Source organism: Monodelphis domestica, chromosome 1 (assembly GCF_027887165.1).
Source record: "Monodelphis domestica isolate mMonDom1 chromosome 1, mMonDom1.pri, whole genome shotgun sequence".
NCBI lineage: Eukaryota > Metazoa > Chordata > Mammalia > Didelphimorphia > Didelphidae > Monodelphis > Monodelphis domestica.
The window spans coordinates 54,850,504-54,859,217 of record NC_077227.1 but is presented as its reverse complement, the minus strand read 5'-3'; the positions used below and the strand labels follow the sequence as shown (position 1 = coordinate 54,859,217).

At 39.0% G+C, this 8,714-nt stretch overlaps 1 long non-coding RNA gene across 2 annotated transcripts; it reads left to right on the top strand.

Moving 5' to 3' along the window:
* The first annotated feature begins 5 nt into the window (after positions 1-5).
* Positions 6-7,647, top strand: LOC103098566 (uncharacterized). Of its 2 annotated transcripts, none has more exons than XR_460113.2 (3): positions 6-596; positions 2,752-2,899; positions 4,695-7,647. It is a non-coding gene; the product is annotated as an uncharacterized LOC103098566 (long non-coding RNA). The 2 variants fall into 2 exon arrangements; XR_008916859.1 differs by having other exon boundaries at positions 7-316.
* The last annotated feature ends 1,067 nt before the right edge of the window (positions 7,648-8,714 follow it).

Genomic DNA, 8,714 nt, shown 5'->3' with positions numbered 1-8,714 from the left:
GTTTGGACCCGGATGTAGCGCGTGCGCAGAGGCCATTGCCTCCTCCCTGTCATGGCGGCGTTTTAGGAAGCTTTGCTGTTTTTGACGTATTTCCGCTCCTTGCGATGATGTCATGCCATAGCCAAGACACTCCCCCACTTTTCCCTTACTTAGCATCGCCCCCTGAGCCCACCCTAAGTGTAAAGCTCCGTGAAGCTCTGAGCTGCTGAGATGGATTTCAGGCCAGCGCTCCTGTGACGCATCCGTGATCCCTCACCCCCAACTCTGAGGAGACCCTGATGCCAAGGACTTCAACTTTGAGGATAGGCCCTGAAAGGTAGAGGAGGCTGTGTGGTTTCCTTCGCCTAGCCCAGGGCTCTGCTGCAGAGCCCCCTGCCGGTTGCTTGGATGCATGCAGAAACCATGTTGTAGGTAGAATGGAAGTTCTTCAAAGACTGGCATTGTCCCCCTTTCAGCGTATTCCTAGGGCCTACCACGTTTACTGGCACAAAGAAAGAGATAATAGGAGCATCTAGATAGCTCTGGATAGGGAGCCAGACCCAGAGATGGGAAGTCCTGGGTCCAAATGTGGACTCAAACTAGCTGTGTACCTCTGGGTAAGTCACAACCCACAATTCCAAGCCCTCACTGATCTTCTGCCTTGAGACCAATACATAGATGGAAAAAGTCAGGGTTTAGAGAGAGGTGGGGGGAGGGGGGCAAGGAGAGAGAAAAAGAGAGAGAGAGAGCTGGAGAGCATGATTAAATTTAGAGATTTAGTTGATTAATGGAATTTTCCCTCATAGAATTCCTATCTGAAGTAATATGTATTATCCCTGACCCTGAAAAACCCACAGATTTTTGGGAACATGATGATGGTGATGATGGATGGTGGTAGTAGTAGTGATATCAACAACACTGAGAATAAGAGAAAAAGTAAAAACTGCAAAACATTACTGCAAGCTTCAAAGATTTACCACCTTTCAAATACCCAATGAAATACATCAGAAAAACTTGCTTTGTCAAACTAGCAGAGCCAAAATTCCATGCTACAAATATAGACTTCAAAATATCCTTAAAACCTAAACCAGTAAACTATACTGGAGCTGGAACATCACAAACCAAACTGTTGTTCACTAGTGCCAAGACATGACCTAAAACAACTAACGAATAAGTTTTTAATAATTGTAGTCATACTAAGTAGGTCCATAATCTTGAAATTGCATGAAACAAAAAGCTTTCAAAATATGAAGACTTGGTTGAAGAAATTAAAAACACATAGGAGGATAGGATACATACATCATTGCCATCCTGTTTGCTACTGCGGTTGTATTGAGGATACTTTCATCAAGTCATCCTAATTACTTGTATTCAATTACAGAAAGAAACTGTTTTATACTATCAAAAGAATAATAACAGAATAGTAACTTGTTTCAGGATATTTTCTAGTTAAACTCCATTGAACAAGATGATAAAAATGATTTCTCAGGAACAATAATAATTTCTATCTCATATCCACCAAAAAGATCAGAACAAGATCATAAATGTGAATGAAGACTTTTATGGGTTGCAGTTTCACTTAGTGGTGCTGACATGTAGCATTTGGCTGTCTTATCTGTCTTCATGTATTTGAAAGATTATATGTAGAGAGGTTTGACTGTTCTACTTTGCCCCAGAGGACAGATGTAGGAATAGTAGACAGAAATTACAAAAGTAGATTCAAATTCCCTGTAAAAAATACTTTCCAAGGTTAGGTGGTTCAGTCAATTGAGAACCATTCCTAGAGATGGGCAGTCCTGGGTTCAAATTTGACCTTAGACACTTCCTAACTGTGTGACCCTGGGCAAGTCACTTAACCCATTTGCCTAGCCCTTGTTACTCTTTTTCCTTGAAACCAATGCACAATATTGATTCTAAGATGGTAAATTAGGGTTTTAAATTTCCTAATATTTGGTGCCATACAAAGGGAGGTAGAATTAGTTACCTCAGGAAAAGTGAATTCTTTCTTACCAAGAAGCTTCAGAGGAAAGCTAGGTGAACCCTTTTTGATACTATAGAAAGGATTTCTGCACAAATGTGAACTAAAATGTATCTGGTGTATGAGGTGCCTTCTAATTTGGTGCTTCGATAATTTTGTGGTAGGCTGTAGAGAAGACTTCCAGCACAATGGATAGTTTCTCCATAGAAGATAATGCTAATAATTGATACTTATGTAGCACTTTTAAAATTTACAAAGTACTATATACACAACTCATTTTATCTTCATTACAAACCTTTGGGATGGTAGGTACTTGAGATACTATTTTTCCTATTTTAAAGATAAGGAAACTGACTTTTAAAGTATTAAGTGAATTGCTTATGATTAATGCATCTGGTAAGTTAAAGTTGAAAAGCTGCCTTACAAGTTGAAAAGACTTGTCTTACTCTGGATGCAATGGTATTTCCACTATACCACAATGATCTTCATTTTGCAGGAATTTGGAGGAGCTCAGGGTCAAGAATCATTGATGATGAAAAAATATGCATAGGTTATGATCTGCACTGAGTCTCTATCACTGATCTATCAAAGAAACACATTTTTATTGAACTTTACATTTTTCAAGCACTTTCATCAGAGCAACCTCATGCAGATATTTTTAGTCTCATTTTTACAAATGAGTGAACTGAGGCTCAAGGCATAGCTAGCATAAGACAAACAGAATATAAATGTGAAAAAATATTTAAGAACCTGAATCTAAAATTATCTGATCACTAATTATGCAAACATTTTAGTTAATCTTCTTTAATAGAACCCCTGCTTTTTTGGAACCTCCTGTGTTAGAGGGACAGCTGGACAATTGCTGCATCAAGCAAGCAAACAAGGAAACATTAAGGGACTACAATCTATTTTGGAAGAACAATAAGGGCTAGACAATGGAAGGTAAGTGATTTGCCCAGTATCTCACATCTAGGAAGTGTCTGAGTCCTAATCTGAATCCAGGACCTTTTGACTCCAGGTCTGGCTCTCTAGCCATTGAGCCACCTAGCTGCCCCCAAATAATTATTTGAAAAGTGGGTTGCCTCCATTTATAATTGATGTTTAACTGTCAGCAATTTCTAACTCTTTAGCTTTAAAGTTCCTTTACTGCCCCCCCAAAGGAATTAATTGTTTAAAATATTTAAAAGGAGAGCCACTTTTTAAAGAAATCCTGAACCAAATCATCTTGTAGATCCAAAACTACTATCATGATGAAAAAATAATGTGTTTTGTAAGTTCCTACAAGAGTGTTCTTAGATAATAATGGCTAATGTACACAGTGCTTTATAAAATATTCTACATATGTTATATTATTTGATCCTTACAGTAGCTCTATGAGGTAGGTTTTGTATGCATTATTACTCTAATTTTTCTTTAAACAAATTAAGACTGAAGAAAGTTAAGTTACTCATCCAGAGTCATGAAGCAATGAAGTGACAGCACTGGTATTCAGACCTGGGGTATCTAGATATAAAGGCAGTGATTCTCTATTATATTACTCCAACCTCTGAAGTCTCTGGCCTCTTCCTTCTTAGTCTTTAACATTCTGAAGCACTCAGGCTTCAGAGAAGGGTATTTTCTGCAAACTGACCATATCTATATTATAGAAATCCAAACTAGCATAGAAAGACTAGAGGCATCATTCAGCTAAGGTTCTAGGGCCTTGTTAGGGAACCTGTAGTGTGTGTGTCAGACTGTGCTAAAGGGAGCTGCTCCCTTTCCCTTCACCATGCATGCCTGAAGACATTTCTCATATCACATGCCCCTCCACCCAGTAACCCAATGGGAGTGCTTCCTCCCTCCACTATCTGGGGTAAGGCGGGGGGGGGGGGTTGGCTCACATGTGGCATTATAGTTTGGGCACTTGGTCTCTAAAAGGTTTGCCATCACTGCCCTAGGGCCTGATTGCCTGCAGTACACCCTATTCTTTACAGATCCATTTTGGTTTGCCCAGAATCCATCTTTGGGGGAGTATGACTTCTCAGGAGGGGAGGTAAATTTACCATTCTTGCATTCACTGGTCCTCACCTCACCTAATCTAGAGATAATTCTATTTTTGGCTCTACTAAGGTTATTCCATAAAAGGGGGAAATAAAAGAGGTATTCAATATATAATGTTTATTATATATTGGAAGGACATTTATTCCTACAGAGGAAACAATGATAAACATATAAGAATCACAGTGGTAAAGTGGACAGAGTGCTAAACATGGAGTCAGGAATACTCTATCCACAGTAGAGGGGCCAGATGTTATAAAGAGAAAAATAACAGGTACCAACTGGCAACTGTCAGTGCTGGGTTACAGATTCAAGGAAGTCTGAGGAGGGGACCTGAACCTAGAGCAGCACTCTGCTAGGGCTCTAAGTTATGTACTGCTCAGCAAAGAGCAAGTACAAAAGCAAGCAGGAACTAAGCAGGACTGGGAAGTAGGAAGAAGAGGGTCTTCGATTTCAGTTGCCAGGCCAGTCTGAAACCTACAGCAAAATAACCTTGCTAAGAATACCAGACCAAAGAGGAGCCTGAAATTCTGACACTGAACCTACAGAACCTATAGCTTTCTAGCTGACTAATAGTGACTAATTATGACAATAGTCTACTGGAACTCTAACCAAGGAAACCTTGAGCACGTGGTTTTATTTTGTTACCTTTTATTGTATTGTCATTATTTTAAATTGCAAATTTTAAATTCTTTTTAAGAGTAATTTTAGGTTAAGAAACATGCTACCTCTCCAAATCCAGAAAATGAACTCTTCTTAGAAGGCACCATGAAGATACCTCCACAGACCACAAGCTACATCAAGAAGATCCAGAATGAACTTTGGGTGTGGTTGATTGAACTGAAGGTTGATTGAACATTTAATTTGAATATATACTCTTATGCCAAAAGGGGACTGCCCCCTAATTGGCTTTTTGTCAATGCGCCTAGCAATTATTGGTTTTGTTCTCTTTTCCTTTTATCCTCAAATTATTGCAATTTTAAAGTTGGCTTGTTTACAAGACCCACTGGAGAGACTAGTCTTCCATGGGTCTCAGGGGGAAATGTATGATTGAAAATCTGTTACCCTACTACGTATCCCAAGAGCCCATTGACTTCCTGTCATTACGTACTTTCTGTAGACAGAGGATAAAGGCCGTGGGCTTTGGAGGCTCCCTCTCTGATATAGAATCAGCATTGATGGTGGTGAGTGGGGTTGACTAAAAAAATGACTAACCAGCCATGGGCACATGGTCTTTATTTTGTATCTTTATTCCTTGATTTCTAATGATCATTAATAAATCTCTTAAAATATAATATTATTATTGAGATTTAATTTTAACTTTTACATTACTCCTTTATTTCTAGTGATTATTAATAAGTCTTATAAAATATAATATTGAAATTATTGTAGATTAATTTTAATTTTTACATTGATGGCATCCACTGAAGTTGGAGAAAGAATTCTCAATATTTTAAAATAGCCTAGATAAATTTTGCAAAGTCACATTTCTCCTGCCATGGCTTTTCGCTGCCCACCCCTGACAACTCTGAACTCTCTTTGGAGCTGCTGTCCAACTCCTACCATTTTCCCCCCATTTTTCCCAGCCTCCCTGCCCACCCGAATACTTTAATTTGAGTGACTTAGCCAGGGACTCTTAGCAGAAAAGGCTTAGGCCTTTTCTCGCTCCCATTTGCTTAAGCCAGCATTCCTCACTGCTGCCTCTGGCGTTATTGCTGCCAATCCAGCCTCCTGCTATTAACTCCCTGGGTTGTCTCCTGCTGCAGCTGCTGTTGCTGTTGCTGTTGCTGATTGCTGATTGCTGTTGCTGTGTCTTTAGAACACACAAGCTGGGAGTCCTTGGAGCCACTCTCCTGGCAGCTGGTAAAGTACATTTCGAACAGCTGAGTGCTTGCTCGCTGCTTGCCTTGGAAACCCAAGTGTGTTTCCCTTAGGCAATAATTAGCCTCCTAACTCCTTGCCATTTCTGCTGTCTGTGAGCTACTGCAGTCAACACCTGATTGCCAAGGGTTCGAGAGCCAATTAGAAATACCATTTTTTTTCCCTCAGAGGGTGAAGTATAGATTCCCCCCCTCCCACATGGGTTTTCTAACCCAGTTTGGCTAACCCAGATAGGTTTCCATGCCTGTGGGGGAGGGGACTGAGGCAGCAAGTGGCCCCTAGCTTTTTTACCCTAAGGGGGAAGGGGAAGGAAGGTTACTCTTCCAAACAGGAAGTAAAATTGCAAGCATATCCTGCTCTATGAAAGAGCAGCACATTACCGGTTTCAAACAGATCCCAATTTTTGGATGCTCTTTCATCCTACCATTTCTGGGTGCACTGGTCCTTGCGATTATCTTGCCTGAGATTCAGGGGAGAAATTTATCTCCCTACAACCCCATGCCATTTGGACCTGCCCAGTCTCTAAAATACATCCAATTTGGGATTCCTCCACACTATGTTCAGCTAGGAATTCTCCCTCACTATGAGAGATCCCAGAGGTATGACAAGAAGAACCTAAATGGATAGGGAAGAAACTTTTAAGAGCCTGGAGGTGAAATTTTTAAGCCTTTTCAGACTCCATTGTTTTATGAAAATCTCTGTATCTTATTGTATTTTGCTGATTGTTTTAGCTTTAAGATTTAATTTTGTTGTTTTAAGTTCATTTGTTAATCTGACCAATACTATTCTGTTACACTGAATCATTTTAACCTCCTGTGTTTTGGCTATTAGATGTATTTGATTACATTATTTTGATTTGTACCTTTCCCCTCTAACTGTACTGAACAAAATACCATTGTAAAAGTCCATAAACAATTTGCGCAAACCCTTTGGCAAAACCATAAGCCCTTATGGACACTGGGCTTGTCATGAGATCCACTGAGGTCACATGTTGCCTAAATGGCCTTTTGTTCCTTTTTGCCTTTGTTAATTGTCACATAGATGATGGATGGATTCCATCAACCTGGTTAACAACCTTTGGAGAATTTAATGAGTTAAATATCTCAAATTGCTTTTAAGGGGTCTTCAGAAGTGATTTTTAGATCTCTAGTAGCACCAGTACCTCTGATCATTTACCTGTCTTTGAATTGTTTGTAACAAGAGATAAGGGTCTATTTGTAGTTGAAGAGAAGTGCAATAGCACTATTGTATTTCCCCATGTCCACATTTATTAAAAATGCAATGGGGGGCAGCTGGGTAGCTCAGTGGATTGAGAGCCAGGCCTAGAGATAGGAGGTCCTGGGTTCAAATCTGGCCTCAGACACTTCCCAGCTGTGTGACCCTGGGCAAGTCACTTGACCCCCATTGCCTAGTCCTTACCACTCTTCTGCCTTGGAGCCAATACACAGTATTGACTCCAAGATGGAAGGTAAGGGTTTAAAAAAAATGCAATGAATGAGACATCTAAAGTGATTTTCACTATTTAGTCCTCGGCTCCATGTGGAATGGATGGGACATATTGGAGACAGGTCTGTTAACTGTTATAATCTCATACCAGAGTGAGTGAGGTGCCCAAGAGGATTAGTTACCCTGTAATGGATTATAATCTCATCCTGGAGGTGTGAAGATTTTTTTTTTCTGTGAAGTCTAGTAGTTTCTGAATATTATACACACACACATATATGTTATAAAGAATGTTGAATTAAAGGTAGAGAACAAAATAGTTCTTGCCAAAAAGTTATATATATATATATATATATATATATATATATATATATATATATATATATATAGCATGAAACCTAAAGTAGCTTTTACATAATATTTTAACTCTTCAGTTTAATCTACTTCCACCAGAACAGTCTAGATTTCTTGGTAATGTTTTAGATCCCAAAAGCTTTTCATCATCAGTACAGAGAGGTTTATGTTTTTTTCTGGGCTCCTCTGCTACATTTTGGAATGATGGCAGTAATAGACTTTGTTAAAAACATCTCACCCAAGGTTGAAAGATTTGCTACACCTGAAAAACTTGTGACAAGTATCCATTAGCTTCTAAAGTTTTGTTGTTGTTGTTCTTAATATCACATAGCAGACTCATGGGAAGCCTGTATGATAGTAGATTTGTTTGCTATTGTCATTAACTGGGCAATTGTGAATTTGGGGAATTTTGGTGCCTTTTTTCTGTAAATGTGCATTATCTACCATACTACTCTATTATAAAGCTGTTACTTTGTGAAAATCATTTGTACTCACACAGTGGTTCATGGCCAACTTAAAAAGGAAATGGAGCTCATTTGGGGTGAGAAACCTTTGTGTTCTGCCTCTCCTTGGATAACACAGTGTGTCACTGACTGTAAGCTATATTGTTGATTTTCAAAAAAACATCTTTTATTGTCTTTCCTTTCATGTGCAATATAGTATTTGTTTTATTTTTCTCTCCTTTTCATATTTGAAGCATGTCACCAGAAGATTTTCTTTAATTTTTTTATTTTGCAGTAATATAAGTTTAAAATACATTTGCCCTAATGTCAATGCATACCCAAAAAACTTCAGACTATAGAAATAATGCCATTCATTGTTTAAAATTATGGGACTTTGCTTAATGATTTTGTATTGTAATAGTTAAAGGGATTATAGAGGGATTGAAGAGAGGACAGGGGTAAGGAAGGTTTTGTAACAGCGAATGGAGTAGTTGAAGAGACAGAGGGAATATGGCTGCCAGTGAGGTAAAAGGAAAGAGATGCCCGTGCTGTGAGGCTATCTTAGAAAATTGAGGTTCCCGAGAAATGGGACACCTATG